Source organism: Cygnus olor, chromosome 11 (genome assembly GCF_009769625.2).
Source record: "Cygnus olor isolate bCygOlo1 chromosome 11, bCygOlo1.pri.v2, whole genome shotgun sequence".
NCBI lineage: Eukaryota > Metazoa > Chordata > Aves > Anseriformes > Anatidae > Cygnus > Cygnus olor.
Window position 1 is genome coordinate 14,370,873 of NC_049179.1, and position 19,223 is coordinate 14,390,095.

Genomic DNA, 19,223 nt, shown 5'->3' on the forward strand with positions numbered 1-19,223 from the left:
TCAGACTGTGGTGGCCATTGTAACATGAAATTTCTTCACAGACCATCTCAGGATGAGTTTCTCTAGCTGTTGAAACCTCAGCAAGGCAGCTTTTAACAGCTACCACCCATAGCTGGTGAAATTTTTTGCCCCTTCATCTGGGGGAGATGAATCTCAAGGACCTATGCCTGTGAGTTGACTCTCGTGGTTACTAAGGGTTGGTCACTGGAAAAGGAGAAGAGATGGGAATAAGCAAAGTTGGTAATTGGTTAGTCTGCCTACATACCCAACAAGCCTCCCTGAACACATACAAACACACAGATAAGTGTATAGCACATGCTGAGTCACTTCTCAGCTCTCTGTCCCTCCTATTCAAGTGAGGGTTGAGGCCATTAGGTTGACTTGAGCTCAGTGTTTAAGTACTGCTCTACTTCTGCGAGCAAAGAGCCATCAAACACAGGATAATATGACAGCAGAAAGACAGCAGAGTATTTTGCTACCACTTTTCCTCTTCAGGTTCAACAGTTGCTGCAGCATGGAAGGTTTTGTTCTAGAGATTAATGACCCTCATGAAGCAGCTGGTACACGCTACTGGTGCTAACAAGGCACAACAAAAAAAAAAGCAAAAGAAAAGCAAACAAAAACATTCCTCCCCCCAGCAGGTACTTCCCACGCCTCTCCAGCAAGAAGAAAGTAAGGGAAGGTAAACTGTGAACCAAGGAAGGCAACAGGACAGCAGTGAAATTGGAACCAAAGAAAAGGTTAAACCTCTCCACATCCCAAAGACACTAAAAACCTATTGACTGCATGATTTTACACAGTCTGATAGTAAAAGCACCAACAGCATGGCTTCTTTCACCAGCCCAGCCAAGCAAAAAGAGCTATTTCTGTTTGTTACCTCCACCCAAAATCCAGCCTTTACCAATAGTTCAGAGACAAATGAAAAGTCCCTTTCACGACTGCTACAGAGTGTTTCCCCAAACTTACCCTCACCACTGGGGCAGGCTTTGAGGTCAGGGTGGACAGATTCCTGGCTGGAGCCATTAAGTAGTGACACACTGAGGACAGTTCAGGGAAAAGGATGGTGCTCAAGGGAAATATTTAGTGCAATTTTCAAATAAAGCTAGGCTCAGAGTTTCAAATGGTGGACAAACATTATTCCAAATGTTATTGAAGTGTTTAAGCTAGCTTCATCCCTTGCTTGCCTGTGGAAGACTGACTTTTATTCTACTTCGCTGAATTAAAGGGCTTTTGCTCTTTGTCCCACCCTCTAACTCCTCACCAAGCAAACAAGCAGTTTTCTGAAGAGCGAGTAGCTTCTGCTGGTCTCACCTGAATAAATCCTGAAGTCTGAAGCAGTTTCTGCTTCCATCAAATCTGACCTCAGAGAGGAGTGATAAGACGAGGTTGAGAAGAATGGAGAGAAAACATGCTTAATTAAAAGAACTTAGAAACATCAACCACCACGATCAAGAGGTGGCTTTATTATTTTCTAAAGATCAGGAGAAAGAGGATGAAGGAAGTGAAAGAAGAGATAAAGGCCTTTGGTATTGCACAAAGTGGCCATCAAGAGCCCTGACTAAATTTTCATTATATCTCGATAGTCACTATAAAAGGAGAGGGCAATTCACCACCTCAGAATAATGAAGAAAAACACTTCATTTGAATTGTCCGTAAATATGCAGTGCTTTGAGGCTGTGCACTGCTCAACATTTAAATGGCACTTTAAAAGGAAAATAAAGACATGAAGAAGAAGGGAAGATATACCCTTGTGGGCTAAGTACAGCACACCTTGGGGAAAGCAAGAAGATAAAGATCATTGCATCCATTCAACCTCCTGTAAGCATTTGCTCTATCAAGGAAAACCAATTAGCAATGGAAAAATAATGGTTCTTACTGTTGGGATGTCTGTAAACAGAGCTTTGTTACAAGCAGAATTTCCTACAGTGAATTTCAACTGTTACAGCCTGACAAGCACATGCCTCCTCTATAACCTTCGTTAGTGCTACGCAGGCTGCTGCATCCGCCAGGTTCGGACATCTCTGTGCTCACTCTAACACAGCAGCACTTGAAAGCCCCCTGCTGTGATCAGGGGTGCGTTGTACAAAGAACCATAGAAATCCTAAATAAGAAATACTCCTCATTTCGTGAGCAACCAGCCAAACAGGCAGCATGGACAAAGGCAGGAGGAAAAGTAGCATTATCCCCACATTTTGTACAAGAGGCTAAAGCACAGAGAGGTGAGTGTGTGCTTAGAGCTAATCTGCTGTGCCAGTGATGCAGTCAACATGCCCTTCTTGCTTACAGGTACGTGCTAGGAGGTCCTGATGCCTTTGTGATTCCTAGTGTTAACTGCACAGGCTCCCAGCCTAGTCGTCGTTCAGATTTGACAGTGAGAAGAACCCCACCATCACCCCTCCCACACATGCCACACCACTGGTAACTGTTGGAAAGCCAGCTAAATGAAAACTGAAAGACACCAGTGATACTTAGACAAATATTCAAGCTTTTGAGCCAAAGCTAAATGGATCCTGATGTTGGGCTCCAATTCTATCTGTCCTAAAGCTCTCTTTAGAAGAGAAGTCTTGCATCCTGCCCTGATGGACAACAAAACTGGAGAGTCCTGGGACATGCTGAGTGGAGATTTTCCAGCAGCGGAGATTTTCTACCAGCTCCCTGCCGTGGGACCAGGAGGTCCCAATCCAAGAGTCCCCTGGGCAGCATTGCACAGTTGGACAGGATCACTATAGAGATGTCTCAGGCCATTTGCTGCAGCACAGGTCACACACACCTGGCCTGATATGCATGCAGTGATATTTGCATCTTGGCCACGAAGTGGGATGCAGCCTGCTGAGGCATACCCTGTTATTGAACAGCTTCAGAGCAGTTCTGAATTTACTGCACGAGATTGTCCTGCTCAGCGAATCGCCTGCCTGAGGAAAAAGACTTTCTTGTCTCAGCTAGGGACACAGGATGTTATTCAGCGTGTGTAGGGTGCCCTTCTATAAACCAGGCTCTAGCTGAATTATAGCACGGTGTAAACAGGTCCCGACTTGAAATGCGGCCAGAGTCATCAGACTCAGAAGGGATGAAAAGCACATGCTCCAGAGTAGGCATTATTCTTACGATATCTCCTCACAATTTTCTCCTCTATTAGATTTGCACCAAGCAGTTCTCTCAGCCTGACCCAGTACCATCAAATGCTGGAAAATGTCTAAACTACAGAATCCGTGTTAGGAAACAAACTAGTCACTGGATTTACTTTGGCACACTCTTCCCACCAACTTCCCCTTTCTCCCCCTTCTCAAACATATTGCCCAAGGCAAAGTAAAATGGATCCTTGGAGATCTAATAGATGCCCTTACACCTAGGAAAAGAAAAGGAATTGTTCAATATGGGTCAGCCCAGGATATAGGAATCAGCCCTCCTACTCTATTTATCCGTTTCTGCATGGTCTCTAGCCATGTCAGTAGCTTCACGTAACTAGCTGAATGTTCCTGGGTGTTGACCCAGGAATGCTGAGAAGTTTAATATGTCTCACCTTCCTTGCTATTACTGGAGGAGCCAGGGGCTCTCATCAAACTCAGCTCTACCTTATCACCTCCTCATTCCCTCCCTCTTGCTTCTGACATCCTCTTCTATAGGTGTTTCACTGTCAGCTTTGCATAGCCAGGTACTTTACAAGCCTAATGAGAGCAGACAAACAATGTCTATGGTTGAATGATTAGCTGATAACCACAGACATAATCTTTGCCAAGTTTTTTTTTTTTTAAGCACAGAAATCCAGTTCAGCTTTCCTTCACCCCAGCATCCCACTGCCAAAGCCTACAAATCACATCAACATAAGGAACAGGTGAAAATCAAAATCCAGCTCATATTGTCTGCCATCAAAAGGCTGCTAAATAATGCAACAAAATGAAAACAATTTGGTTTGGATGATTGATTATAGGGAAATTGCTCATGCCTCCAAAGCATGGCACTTCCAATCACATCTTTGTTTCATTTGTCAGCAAAGAAGCTCAGTTCCTCTCCTGGCACTGAGCCTGCACTGTCCTATTCGCTATATTTGGCACAAAGCATTGCACTGCAGCAGTTTCTTGCCCCACTCTGACACCTCACCTTTGGTCCCCCCCGAGCTGCCAAGTGGTGACCACCTGGGACATGAGCATCCAGCTCCAGCTTAGCACACTACAGTGGCTCAGCTCTTCCCTGAGGCAGTTCTCCCAGCTGCTTGTATTAACCCCAAATGACACTCCCCGCAATCGGTATGAAGTGTTTGCAGCCTTGGAAAAGTCAAGAAGATTTGCAGCACCTGAGGATTTGCAGTCCTCTTCAAGAAGGATGGAAAAGTTGGAATTTTCTCCTTCATCGCAGTGCAATTATGCAACTTTAAACTGAGCTGTGACCTTCATCTCTTAAAAGGAATATCATTAACTGCCTCGCACATGAAAGAAGCACAGGGATGAAAGAGGTACGCTTGTGTCAATACACAGCAAAAAAACAGCCCCACAGGCATAAAAATACTTCTGTTCCCCTCAGCTCCTAAAATACAGCAACAAAAGGGATCTCCTAGTCCCGGACTCCAATATGACAGGCAATAGCTCTGTATAACCCTTGGAATTAATTTAGCAAGCTCTATTTTAAAAAACACGTTCTGATTTTTGCCCCCAGCATTCCCGTTATGAAAGGCTGTTTTAGAACATCGCTGTTCTGACAGTCTGAAACTTTCTTTCAATTTCCTGCCTAATTTATGCCTGGCCAGTTTTATACTCATGTTGTTACACCAGCGCCATTCTTTAGTTTAAAGAGTTCCCTTCCCTCCTGATGTTTGTTCCACAATGATACATTAACTGAACTGTCACATAAGACACGTTTAACCTAGTTTTATCATTAAAAGATAGAGACTTTATCTAATTATAGATGGATTTTTAACTCCTCAAGGAAGAGGCTGTGTTTTTATATTGTGCTTAATTATAGAAATGTATGGCAGAAAGGCATTTCATAGGATCATCAGAGGCAGGATCAAGTATACTTAAAAAAGTATTTGTCCTAACAGTTGTTTGTCTAACCCACTCCTAAACTCCACTGAGAAAGAGATTGCCACAGCTTCCCTACACAACCTGCTTTAGTGCTTTTACCCCTCTAGGAATTAGAAGGGCTTTCCTAATAAACATCTTAAATCATCCTCACTATAAATTCAAGCAATTTCTTTTTTGTACGCCACTGACTACGGAAAACACCTCATTAACAGCCTTTTTATAAATACTAGTTATGTGTAAGACAACTTTCTGCATCCCATTTCCATCTCTTCTCTCCTAAAATAAACAAATGCAGTGTCTTTAATCATTGTTTATAAGACTTGTTTGCCCAACCTCTTATCATTCACTTTTTTTCTCCCCCTGCTGGACTATCCCTCCAAAAATTTTAATGGGTGTAGACAAAGTTTCGCATCTGTTCCAGACACCCACACTTGGCTGAAGCTCTGCCATCCCTGAGCAGACTGTAATAATTGCCTCTCATATCTGGCAAAGAGCACTCTTGTTAATATGGTGTTGGATACAATGAGTTGTTTTGCAGCAGCATTGCGGGGTTGATTCGTATTCTACTTGTGAACCAGTGCAACCCCAAGGTCCTCTCCTGCCGTACTGCTGCCTCATCACATATTCCCCATCTTGTGTTGTGTTTTGCCTATCTAAAAGGAGTGCTTTGCACTCGTCTTAATTTCATCTCTCTTGCTTTCAGGCAAGATCCCTCATTTGTAAAGGCTGTTGTAAATGCTCAGCCTTTTTAGCAAGGTCCCATATTTACCTGCCACTATGAAAGGTAGTGTTTAAGACCTCCAGAATACAGGGGTAGAACGCACCCATTGAGGAAGCACACTGCTCTTCAGCACAGCTCAACTAGGACATGGATTCAATTTCACACTAAAATAAGTGACTCTTCTAATTAATATTTGGGTTAAGTTCTCATAGTCCTGATTTTTAGAAACAACTTTTCCTGGAAGAACTCATGTACCTTCCTCCTGAGCAATCTTCTACGATGGCATCTTCTAATGACCTACCACAAGATGTGCCCTTCAAACATTATCTGCAGCAGCAAAACCCTTCCCATCCACCACATGACACTTCTTTCCCTATGCCATGGCAGGTTCCTCACCCCCACCAACACCCTAAATCAGCCACAACTTTCAGGTAGGACCTCCAATTTCTGCCAAACCACTGCATGATACTACCTGAAGCTCTCATACACTAACACAATCTCTGACATGGATTTCTTTTAAAGACACATTAAATAAGGAGTCAAAAAACAAAACTACCTTGTGGTCATTGTGTCCTTGCAGCACAAGGTCCTCTTCTGTTCTGATGTCCAGCATCTTGCAGCATCAATATGCATCACAAAACAAACAAACAAACAAAAAACCAAAACTTATGAGTACCCTCTTTCCCCCTCCACAAATGTTGGCCATGGCACTGAAAGGCTCTCAGGTGTCTCCCAGCCTGCACTGCCCCAGCTGAGCACACTCAGCAACCAGGTGTCCTTCCTGTCCAGTCACTCCAAAAACCTCTCTGAAATAGAGGGCAAACTGGGAAAAGGAGCCCTAGGACCCTTTGTTCTGCCTTTTAGCAGAACAAATCCTCTGCATGATCCCAGGGGTCAGGGAACACGCAAACAAAATGCTTTCACCACCAACTTTGTTTGTTTTGACATAATTCCAGTTCTTCCCTCCCCAACAATCCACATCTCATTTTTGACAGAAAGGGCAGGGGCTAGTGGGCTTTGAAGAGCAAATCCTGCCACTTCTCATTTCCCTTTAGGCCATGGCACCATCCTAGCAAGCTTTCACCCAAGGATTCCAGTGCACACCCCGGGGCTGTTACCTCCCTCGGCAGTGCATTAAGGCACAGGGGCAGCAGGACCAATGCATGAAGCATGGAGAGGTGGCCAGGTGCCTCTCTGTCATTCTTCTTGGAGGCCAGGACACCAGCAGAGAGCTGCTGAGTGCTCAGCTAAAGTCAGAACGAGTGTGACAGCAGGTTTAAGGTGGAATATAATGCAGATGAAGTCTTGGCTTGCCAGACCTCTTGGGGATGGCTGCGCCTGCTCAGGTAGCAGGACAGTTGTAGGCTAGGTAATTGCATTCTTGCACCTCTTGGAGAGGCCTTGACCATGCAATAAGTGTCACAGTCCTTCTGTAGTGACTATCAGCTTATTATGAACCAAATGATAAAAAAAAAAAAAAAATCATAGGGCAGCTTGTGCTGGTACTCCCGTGCTTGTAGCAAGGCAGAGCGAGCAGTGTATCAGCAGAAGCATTGGGCTAAATGGAGCAAAATGAAATCAGGCAGCACTGCTGCTCCTTGCAAGAGTGATCTTTCAGGATGTGGCTGGAAAGCTGCTCCGAAGCACTGCCATGGACAGCACACTGGTTCTCTGCCCAGCTCTCTCACCCATTAGAATTTTCCAAATGGCATTTTCTTTGTGCTTGCTCGAGCACGGAGCAAGCCCTCCTCCATTCCCCTTGTGCTGCCTGCTCTTGTTCTCCTGCCTGCTCCCCATTCATGCTAAGGTGGGGCAGGATCTTTCCTGCTTGCCAGAGGTGTGAAGCCAATGTAAATTACTTTCCCTTTTGCATTGAGGGAAAGTCTTATTAACAATCTGTCAGATGTAGACAGCTGCCAGGATGCTTTGTAAGATGAATTAAATCAGGCTCAACCTCCAGATAGATTCTTGTGCCTCTTGGGGGGCCCCATGCAGGGCACTAGCCTTTGCCAGCAGCAGCAGCAATGTAGATCAGCAGTATTTTTGTATTTTTTTTTCTTTTCTTTTTTTTGTTTGTTTTGTATCCCCCCCCCAGCAGCTAAGCTGTATCAGTTAAAGACAAACACATGGAGGAAGCTGTGGCAGCATAAAACAGTCCACTGTCACTGAATACTAGGATCATAAGAAAATTGTTTCCCAGGCTTTTAGCCAGAGACATCTCACAATAAACTTATGAAGTAATTACTTTCATCTTTGAAATTCACCTACCTCCAGTATTGGAAATTGGTGGTCAGTGGAGACTAGCAAAACCTCCAAAGCAGTTCGGGTGCCAGGAGAAAACAGTAGCCCTCATAAATAAAAGAAACAAAGAGGGCATTTTGAATGACAGAACAAGATTATCTGCTTTGCAATCCAGCTCGGATGCTGAAAGGACTTCCCTTGCTGACTTACTGGGTTCCCTCCACACATATTGGACTCAACTTCCGAGTGGAAGTAGTAATCATGGCACTGCAGTGGCAGTGGCCAGGTAAGTTACAACCATTGTTTCTATGGGATGCTTGTTTTCTCTGTTGACTTCCCCAGCACTGCATATCATCGGGTTTACTTCTGTTGTGAGGCCTGATGAGCTCCCAAGACACAATTATGATGCAACCATTCAAATCCATGTGGAATCCAGCAACCTCAGGCTCCAGAAGCTGCATGCATTTATCTTTCCCTACAGGGGTAGGAAAAAAAAGACTTACTGCATACAAATAAAATGAATAGCTCCTCAGATCCCTTCTCACCTCACTCCCCCATCCTCCAGAGCCTCTGCAGACTGCATGTTAGCAGAAACTAGCTGTGTTGTGGATTTGATTTAATATGGTGACAAAGCAGTTTGCTCTCTGAGTCTGGAGTCCCCCTGGGTATTCTCTGCTCTGCAAGGCTTCACCTATTTTGCATTAGCTTTGACCTAATTCTCAATGAGGTCATGCTGGTGGATCAGGGGCTGCGCAAGAGCAACTGCGCTGTGCTTTTCTTTGAAAGGTTAGCCTGAAACTACAGGCTTTGAAAAGGGGGGGTAAAGACTGGTAGTAATGCCGATTCCTTCAAGAGAGACAGGCTTGAGTACTGGCAACGTTGGGCTCACAGCCAACAGCAACAGCATCTGCATGATCCTCCCCATTTGTCAGACAGCAGCGGTCATCCTGTTCAGAGGAGCAGAGTGCAGAATCCACGTCCAGGTCTTCAACAAGCTCCTACCCCAAATCCTAATGAAATAGGATGTGTGAGTCCTTCTGCAAACACCCATCCAGGCTCTAAACCCAAATGGACAAGAAACGTATTCCAAGCCAACTTCTATCAAGCATGGGGAAACAACAAAAGGGGAAAAAGCTGAAAGAGTTATAGATACTCCATGTAGGCAATAGTGAGAAGGCTAGGATGGAAAAGAGAGAAGAGTGTAAAAGGTAAAATGGCAGTGGTCTTGAATGTAAGTTGTAATTTTGTGCCATAGATCCTGGAGAAAACCGAAGATATCAGCAAATCCTCCTCTTCAGCCTCTTCAACATAGATTGAATCAATCCTGAGAAGGTGTAGATCATGGGAAGGAGAAACTCCCCCTGCATTGCTGGTCTGCAGAAGGCAGATGTGACCTGCTGAGGCTGCTTGCCATGGTGCCCCTGGATAACGCGAATGCATGAATTCACACAGAAAGCATGACTTCAGTATGCTGCATCAGTTCAGGGTTTACACTTCATATGACCGTCCCTCCTTGTCCTGCTTCTGCAGTTATCCCTGGTCACCTCAACAACTCCTGTTCCCCAAAAAGATCAGCCTTGGCCTTCCTCAGAGCATGAAAACCTTTGAGGCTGACGGAGAAATGGCAGAAACAGAAGCAACAGAGACTTGCTCTCTCAAAACATTCAAATGGTAATTTATAGGCAACAGCTTTTCTGACGGGAAAAGAAAGCTGTTATCTGAATACCCTTGGACCCTGGCTGTGTTCCTTACTGCCTTTACATCAGCAACACTGGCTGCAGCTCCGTGGGGGAAGGTTTTATGAAAGTCAGAAGTGGCGAAGACAGTGGAAATTAGGAGGTAGCAAGAGTCCTTCCTTTTCCAGTCATTTCTGTTCCACTCCCATAGCCTTCAAGCTGAGATACAGCTATGCAGGGTCACAGCTGTATTAGACAGCTCTTACGCAAATCACACAGACACACTCCCATGGAAACATGCTCCTGGCCTACGCTGATGATTTGCCTCATGCAGAACTGACACATTTTAAGATCTAATTATTATCACAAAGACCTAAACATCGCGGAGCAGGCTCCCAGCCTTTGCTCATCAATACCCAACTGCTCCCACTGATCTCTTCTCTTGGAGCAGCAGTTTGTTTGCTGTAGGAGCAGTCTGTCATTTTGAGCTCAGGAACTAACAAACAAGAAGAGGCTCAGCCCAGAATTTGACATCTCCCTGCCAGAGGCTCAGATTTGATGCCCAAATCTGACTCTGTGACATTCTGGGTATTTGAATCTCAGTCCCATGTGAGCCATGAGAGATTGTGGCTCTTGCCAGTCAGTTCATGGCCTAAAAGGTTACAGTTTCTGTTGAAGATCAATGGAACTTGAAACTGAGATGAAAAAATCCCACCTCCTTTTCTTTTGTTTTGCACATAAATAGCCTTTGTCCCATCAATGCTGCTGTCAGGATGCCCTGCATAGCTTGAAGCAGTGCTCTAGGAGGGAAGCATGCTCAGTTTGTCACTGAGAAGGGAAGCCAAGGCATCTTGGATTCCTCCAGAGTTGCCACTCCCTTCTAGCTGGCTGGATTAGGACTGTCTGTTAAAAGGAACAGCTCAGCTACAGCTTTTATAGCACAAATCTAATAGGAAGTCTCGTGTGCCAGTGTGCTCTCAGGAGTTTGCAAGACATCAACCCCCATGCAAGCTGGCTGGATGCTTCTCCAAAATCAACCTACACACCTTGGCAGCACAGCCTGTCAATGATCCCTAGAAAACAAGGCTCTTTGAGAACTAAAAATAGATGCTATTTTTCAAAAGAACAAATTCATTACTCCTAAATTTCTCATATTAGAGCTATTAAGTCTCTGCTTTGCAGCTGCCCTAAAATTGGCTTTTCATTTTCATTTACCTGTTGCCACACATATTGAGATATCAGACTGAAATATCCAGACAGTGTCTGCAAATTAAGTGGGGCGCGAACCTTCTTAAGCCACAGAGAAACATGAAGGTCAGGTGCAGAGACTTAAGCTGTTAGTTTGTTGCTCACAGATGAACAACCCCACCCGGACTAAGTGCATTCAGCAAAACCAAATGATAAGGAAGAAGCAGTTGGGTATTTCAGCAAATCAGATTCAGATCCCCTTCTCTTATTAAATTCCATATTTTTCAAAGGTCATAGGCAGCACTGAGGTCTTCATAGCAGCTTTTAATGCTGCAGAAATTCATGCCCTGGAACTCTCGAGAGAAAAGGCAAAATAAAATACAGAATTGCTCTCTCAGCACAAAACACTAATATTACCACCCAATATGCCTGTTTTGTGCAGTCTTGTCCATTAAGTATATTCCATACTTTTAGAAAAAGCATTCAACAGTTTTATTCCTCTAGTACTCTCAGTTTAGCTTTTATAATATGCAAAAGGAATAAGACAAAGAAGTCAGAGATGTTTCCACTGAAATCAGTGCATTTTCCTGGTGAGAAACCACAATGGATTGGCTCATAACAAGCCTACCAGTCACCATGAGAAGAACCTTTTTGTGAGCATCATGCCCCCTTACGGTCATGCCAGCTTCCACTGAACCTAAATGAAGAGGTCTCTGTGATTTCACCAGAAGCTGGATCTGATCTGCCAAAAAACAAACAAACAAAAACCTCTTCCCACCCAATTGCAAGAATCCAGGTCAAATATCTGGCACCATATAATCTCATTGCAAAATATCACTTTACCTGTCATACAGCCTCCCTTACCTTGCAGCTTCCCTTCCTTCCCCTTCATCCAAGATGTCAGCTATAACAACCCTTTATACTTGTTTGACATTTCTGAGCTTGGTTGGAACTCAAAGGCCAGGTTAAAAAAAAAAAAAAAAAAAGGAATTTCTTATTTGAACTTCAGCTCTGGTTCAATTACAGCCTGGGGCAAAAGCTCAGGTTGATTTCATTTCATCCCAACAGCCTATTTCTTCTCTAATTTACCCCCCTGTCCTTGTACCTGTTATATAGATGTACAGAAATCAAGAAGGCTTTAAATTTGCTGGCCCTCATTAAACAAGGCTCAAAGGCCTTTCAGGCCAAACACAGATGTGTCTATTTCATTTCATCCATGTATACTTGAACCTTCAGTGACTTTAACTAGCACAGTGACTACAATAAAGATCATAAATTAAAGAACATTTTTTGTAGCCTAGTCTGGTTTCCCCATGATAAAAAAGAATGAGTTTCAAAAGGTGAGGAAATACTCACTGCATTGTGTTGCTATCAACAGACAATCCCTCTAGCTCAGCAGTCTCGGTTTTTATCATACACACACAGAGCTCACAAGATTGTAATCAATTAAGCATTTTGCTAAAGCACTTAGTCAGAATGGGAACATCTGGAGTTGAGATTCAATTGTCCAGAACTGGCTGCCTGCTAATTAATATTGCTTCAAATGGCTCTTCTATCAAGGTGTCCCTCCTGTTTCACCAGCCATTCCCCTGTGGCTTGGATAAAATATTGAGTAGTCGCTCATCCTCCAGCCCAAGCCTTGTATAGAGATGATGGGGACAGAAAAGTTGAGCTAGAGAGGTTGTGTTTCATCACTACCCCAGGCACATCCACCAAGACTGAGTATGGAAAACATCACCCCATTTCAACAATAACAAAACAAACAAAAAAAGCACATGAAGGCAATATGTTTATATTGCATCCATAAGACAAGTACAAGGAGGATCATAAGCCCTCATGAAGATTCACTTCCAGTTCTAATATCTGCATTTCATAATTCTCTCCAAAGGGTCACATCATTCAGAATCCTTTGGATTATGCTCTGATGCAACTCAGACATGCATCTTTTGCCATCACTAATCAGGACAAACCCTGTATCTCTGTCTAGCTTATATATGCAAGTTCAAGATCTTCAAGCATAAACTGATGTCTATATAATTGCTCCACACATAGTGGTTGCTGCTCCTTCATGCAGCCCTAAAAGCATCTCCCATTGAACTGCAAATATTTCACTATCACCCTGAGTGCTGGGCAGCAAGGGAATCCCTTCAGCTGTCTGAAGACTACATCTTGTTTCAAAGAAACCATGCTTCCTAGTTGCAGGAAAACACAATAGCTAGATTGGAAGACTGTATTTCAAGTAGGAATGTGTTCATAAGTACTGATAGATCATATGCTCTTAAATATATATCATATCTATGTATTGATGATGAGCAGATAGATTATCTTCACCCAAGGAATTCTGTGTACTTTTCTACTTTAGCCAAGTCTGTCCACTATTTTATCATCTTAATTTTGCCCCAGTTCATCACCCCTGACAGGTCTGCACACTGGTTTAGAGCTTAGTCCCATTTTAACAACTCAGACCCAGGGCACTTTTGTGTGGTGGTTTCACCTTGCTGTGCAGCTGAACTCCACCACAACTGCTCTCCCACTCTCCCTCCTTGAAGGAAGGAGGGGAGAAAATACATTAAAAAGGGACTGAAGGGTAGAGATAATGACAGGGAGATTGGTCACCAATTACTGTCAGGGGCAAAACAGACTCAATGTAGGGATATTAATATAATTTATTGCCTATTACTAATAGACCAGACCAGTGAGAAACTAAAAGCAAACTGAAAACTTCTCTCCCATCCACCCTATTCCACCTCCTCCCCAAGTGGTGCAGGGAATGGGGGCTGCGGTAAGTACCTGACACACTGTCTCTGCCGCTCCTTCACGGTCACTCTCTGCCCCTGCTTCACATGGGGTCCCTCCCACGGCATGCCGTCCTTCCCAAACTAATCCATGGGTCCCCCACAGGTGGCAGCTCCCCCCAGACCCCCTGCTCCTGCGTGGGCTCCTTTCCCTGGGCTGCAGCTCCGGTCCTTGGCCTGCTCCTGCGGGGGCTCTCCATGGGCCGCAGCCCCCTCCAGGCCACATCCACCTGCTCCAGCGGGGGCTCCTCCATGGGCTGCAGCGTGGATCTGCTCCATGTGGGACCCATGGGCTGCAGGGGGACAGCCTGCTCCACCAGGGACCTCTCCACAGGCTGCAGGGGGACTGCCTGCTCCACCAGGGGCGTCTCCACAGGCTGCAGGGGGATAGCTTGAACCACCAGGGGCATCTCCACAGGCCACAGTGGGACTTCTGCTCCATCCCTGGAGCAACTCTTGCCCTCCTGCTGCACTGACCTTGGGGGCTGCAGGGCTGCTTCTCTTACATCTTCATACTCTCTACCAGCTGCTGTTGCATAGCTGTTTTTTTTTCTTCCTCTTTTTTTTTTTTTTCCTCCCTATTTCTTAAATCTTCAGTCACAAAGGCATAACTGACATTATTCACTGACTCAGCTCTGGCCACCAGCGGGTCCCTTCTGGAGTCGGGTGGAGCTGGCTCTGATCTGACATGGGGCAGCTTCTGGGCTCTGCTCACAGAGGCCACCCCTACAGCCTTCTCTTCCTCCCCTCCCCTCAAAAAAAAAAAACAGCCTTGCCACATAAAGCTGGTACATTTTGTTGCTCTCTTCATTGAGCTCTGCCCTGGGGAAGGGCAAGAAAATGAAAATACCCACAAAACTTGCAAGTCCAGATATGTCTATTTGATTTCAAGTGCATTTCCATCCTCTGTAAGCTTCCAACAGGGAGAAAGGGGGCTGATTCAATGCAATCTCATTCATACCGCTCTTCCTCCTAGTGCTGTGGAAGCATGACGTTGCCTTCTCAGCAAACACGGCCTAGTTCCTCAGGGTCCCTGCAGTGCTTGCTTAGCTGAGCCCCATAAAATCACATTCAAGTCACACTAAGACAAGAGAAAAATCAGAACGTGCCCCTTTCATACCTGACTTTATTTATTTGCTTTCAATAGAACCTGCCACCCAGAAGAATTTCAGTTTTTATAGAGCTGCTTCTCTTCCCTCTGCAATTTGGGTCAAATCCTATCACTGAGCTCTGCTAAAGGTGTTGCAATATTAGCATTGCTATCCCCAGCCTGGTACAGATGTGACAGGTAAACATTGCTGAGCTGTGCCTCAAATCCAAGCTGAGAACACCAAGTGGGCTGCAGAAAAGAACTGACACATCCTAGCCCAGCTGGCTCCAGGCAGCCTGAGGCTGGATGGGGATGAGCCAGGCACCAACCAAGTACTACCCAGACCTTGCTGGACCAGCCCCTGCAAACTTTACATTTCTGGACTCAGACACAGAGTCTTCTGGGAATCCTTCTCTCTCTGTCAAGAGATATGCTGGAAACATCAGTCTCTAAATCAGAGCAGACATAGGAAATAGAGGATGACAGTGGAAGGTCAAATGGGCAAGGAAGGTAAAACTCACAATGAAATAAAGAGAAATGAGGCTTTTTATTGGGTCCATTCTGATGATGCACAGGTGAGAACACAATAAGGGATGCTCTGAAATGTAATTCGTGCTGGCGGTTGCTTAGAAATGGCTGTGTTTCTCCAAAAAGAGAGCTCCCATCCTCATTTCTTTCTGGCTGGAAAAATGGGAAGTATGGAGAAGAAAATGGGCTTTAGGCATTACCCACATGGGCCAAGAGCTTGGAGCTGTGGAACAGCAGCAGAACAGCGTATGTTACTTTGGGGAACACAACTGGTAACAATCACACTCTTCATCAGGAACTTCTACCTTGTATTTAATTCAGAGCACCTATGGTTTTAAAGAAGCATTTTCAACATGGAAAGGACTCTTTAAAGTTTACTACACCCAGAGGACACATCATGCAGCAAGTGGGAGGAAACAGTTCTCCACAACAAGGACATGGGATTTCTCCTTTTCTAGCTTTTTCTCCTTTCTATCCTTTTCTTTCTCTCCTTTATCTCATTTTCTATAATCCCCACTTTCACTTCACCTCATGTCCACCTCTCCTTTGCTCTGTATCTCCAAACAGAAGAGGAGGAAATGCATTAAGCAGCCTCCTATTCACGCTACTCAGGGTCTCCCTGCAATGTTCAGCCTTCTTGTTCCTCGTATTACATTTATTATCCTTCTCATTATTATCCCAATACCTCAGAGTCTGTGTGGAACCTTGAGGACAGACCCCATATGGAAAACATAAAACGAGTCAGTCAATACGTGGAGGACATAGACCTTGGAGCATATGGCACATGTGCTGACTAACACTGTAGATAATGTCAATAATAATGCTCTATAACACACACAGGCTGGGCTGCTGAGCCTTCCAGCTGAGGAGTTAAATGCAGGCCTAGCTGCTGCGTTGTGTTTTTACTGTGTGACATAAAAATAGAGAAGATGTAATGGGATTATGCTTTCAAATGGGCTTCCAACTGTGCCACCTGGAAGTCAAGGAGATGCGGGAGGACAATAAAGAAACCATTAGGTCATAAAAGCTGCAGGAAAAAGCCAGCCAGTATTTGATAACCCAGGTCTCCGCTCTTCAAGGTACTAGCGCTCAGAGCACTGCACCCTGCAATCTGTGGAAATGCTCACGGTTTATTCCTGAAAATTGCTACAGCCAGCAAGTTTCAGGCTCTTGGAGTGAGCTCCACAAATTGCCTCTTGGTGGAAAATAAGTCCTGAAGACAAACCAATAATTGTACCCAATGTCTCAGCCCTGGGAGACTGCACACATTTTCCACATCCGTTCTGGAACTGAGACTCACTGCCTTCCTGCCCCCCCCAAAGGTCTCACCTTCGAGGTGATTTAAGTCTCTCACACATGGAAAGTCCAAGCTGTGGGCTGATTTGACAGCTAGGGTTTTGTGGTCTGTAACTGAGAGAAACTTGTGGAAGATACTTGGCAAAGCAAATAGTACAGAAGAGCCAACAGATAGCCTTCTCCCTTTCACACCCTCTAAGGAGCCCCTTGCTTCTTACCAGAACAGCAAGAGAACAGGCATCCTTACAGCCCCTCCAAGCACACAATCAGACCCCCTCTGAAGGCCAGGGGTTGAATCCCTAAGCAACGAGCTACAACATTGAGTATTTCTGAACACATTTGTCTGCTGATAGGATTCAGGCCTTATTCCAACCTGCAAATGGGATGTGCTTCACTAGTTCTAAATCACTCAGCAGGTGATAAGTGGTTAACGCCTGGAGCCCTGAGGTGCCTTCAAAACATAATTGCTTATTAAAATAAAACAATAATTAAGTGGAGGACACAGAACCTTGTGATTTCTGAAAACTGGATCATTTTTTACAATGAATCTCTGAGGCTGAGAACAGACAAGGCATAGCCACAAGGCAAGGGAGAGAGACTGAGTGAAACCTTAAGCACGTATTGCTGTGGTGGCTGAGGAAGAGAGAAAGTGGCAGGACTTGAGAGTACTCACATGAAGAATTCTACAGGAAGGATACTACAGAAAAGGCATAGGTGCATTTGATGAGCAGGGAGCCACTCAGGTTTTCACTGGGGAGAGAGGGGAAAAAGCTTCAGGCTCAAAAACTTCAAAAAAAAAAACACAACAAAACAATCACATGGCATCTTTTCAGAGTACTGGAGAAAGAGGAAGGAGTTTACTTGATGACAGTAATCTTGTCGTGTAGCCATGGCCTTGATAATATGGATGGAGGTCCGCAGCTCCTCAGTTCCCTTCAGGCTCCAAATAAGTTGTCTCAGAACCTGGTACTTGGCTCAGAGCCTTCTGGAACCAGCATAAAAATCAACCCGCTCACACTCCTAGCACTATTCACCAATGATTGATTTCTGTGTGGAGATCTGTATGCCAGAAACTCACAAACAAGCCATCTCTCACCGAGTTTTTGATATTTCAAGTGCTATTTTTATTATTTTGTTCTTCCTGAATTTCCTTTCCTTCTCTCCTTCCAAGCAGAGACCAGAAGCCTTCACTGCTTCTTCAGGCAAGATCTACCAAACACCACACACCTCAAGAGCTTTGATTAGTCAGAGTAAAAACCACTTCATTAACAGTCCTGTAAGTAAATACTCTGTTGTTTTCATTCCCTTCACCACAGTGTGAGCTGCATGGTTTCAACCATGCCTTTGGGCTTAATCCTGATTATTTCATTGTCAACTGCAGGATATATCATTACTTACAGTGCCGTTATAAGCTATTACTTAGTCCTTCAGGTCAGCAGGTGATGAGGGAGCCCTTGTTTGTTACCAGCTATCTGTGCCCCTGCTTCTCGTATGATGACAAACTCCTGCAAGCCCTGAGCTGAGAATTAATGAGAAAGCATCAGCATTATTTAGGTGGAGAAGGAAAGGCCCTAACCTTGCAGCTCCTCCAACTTTGTATGCCCATAGCAGATTTAATCCCACAGAAGAGAAGCAGGGACATACAAGTGGAAGCGTCCCCATGTACCCTCCAAACATGTCCCGTTTTACAAGTTCACCATGGATGGTAACAGGGAGGTAGTATTACATGCAGGGCACCTTCTCATGTACAGCAAGCCCTGCCACAGCCCCAGCTGGAAAGGCTCATCACAAAACTGCCTAATGTTAATTAGCCCTTCGTTAACAGCCTCAGCAGAGAGTCAAGGCTGGAACTGAACATGTAACAGAGCACTTGTCTCCAGTTCATTCCAGAGACAGGTCCCCTTCCAGGCCAGGGCAAGAAGAAAACCAGACCCCATTGCTTGCCCCACAGTTGTCCCCAGAGCTCCCCACACTGGGGAGAGATACCAGAGAGTTTTAGCTTCTAAACATTTCCACATTGAAAATGACTGCCAGCACTTCTCTGGCCTCAGCAAGCAGGAAGGAGGCAGCAAGCAGCTAAATGCAGGGGCTATTTTTAACCTGGGCTCATTTCTTAGGGAAGAAATTATTCATAACCTGTATGCATGCAGTGCATCGGATACAAGACAGGCTTGGCTGCAAATGCTCATTAATGGAGCTGCCAGCTCTCTCCTTGCTATGCCGGGAAGCAAAAGCTCCTCTTGCAGTCTTACAAGGGATTGCAGGGAAATCCTGGAGGTGCGAGATAACTTGCTGCGTGTCCACCTGTGCTGCTGTTGCTGCAGTAGAAGATGAAGCAGGGGCTTTGATGCACATTATAATTTTGTCATCAGCTGCCCATCTTCCATTCCATTTCCACCCATGCTCAGAGCCATCCCTGTGGCTTTCTTGCAGCTCCCGGCTCTGTTCCTTGCCGCCAAGGTTTTGCCTACCGTAGTGTGAACACAGTGGGTCCTGCACCCTTCTAGGAGGTCCTCTTTGAAAAGCAGACACTTCCTTAGCCTGAGGCAATTCACTTTTCTCTCCAGTCTTGTCTCTACATGGAGAAAGTACACATTTCCTACACTTGGAAGCCCTTTTCTTGCAGCCCTCTCATTTCCCCTAGCACTTACATCTTTTGCTATAATCAGT

At 44.9% G+C, this 19,223-nt stretch overlaps 1 long non-coding RNA gene across 3 annotated transcripts in view; it reads right to left on the reverse strand.

The window, feature by feature from the left end:
* The window catches only part of LOC121075850, a 54,127-nt gene that overhangs the window by 33,321 nt on the left and 1,583 nt on the right, over positions 1-19,223 (reverse strand). For all 3 annotated transcript variants that reach the window (XR_005823196.1, XR_005823195.1, XR_005823194.1), the window contains 4 exons: positions 17,952-18,072; positions 17,227-17,303; positions 8,008-8,087; positions 6,296-6,352 (listed from right to left, as the gene is read on the reverse strand). This is a non-coding gene — a long non-coding RNA (uncharacterized LOC121075850). The remainder of the gene's footprint in view (positions 1-6,295; positions 6,353-8,007; positions 8,088-17,226; positions 17,304-17,951; positions 18,073-19,223) is intronic.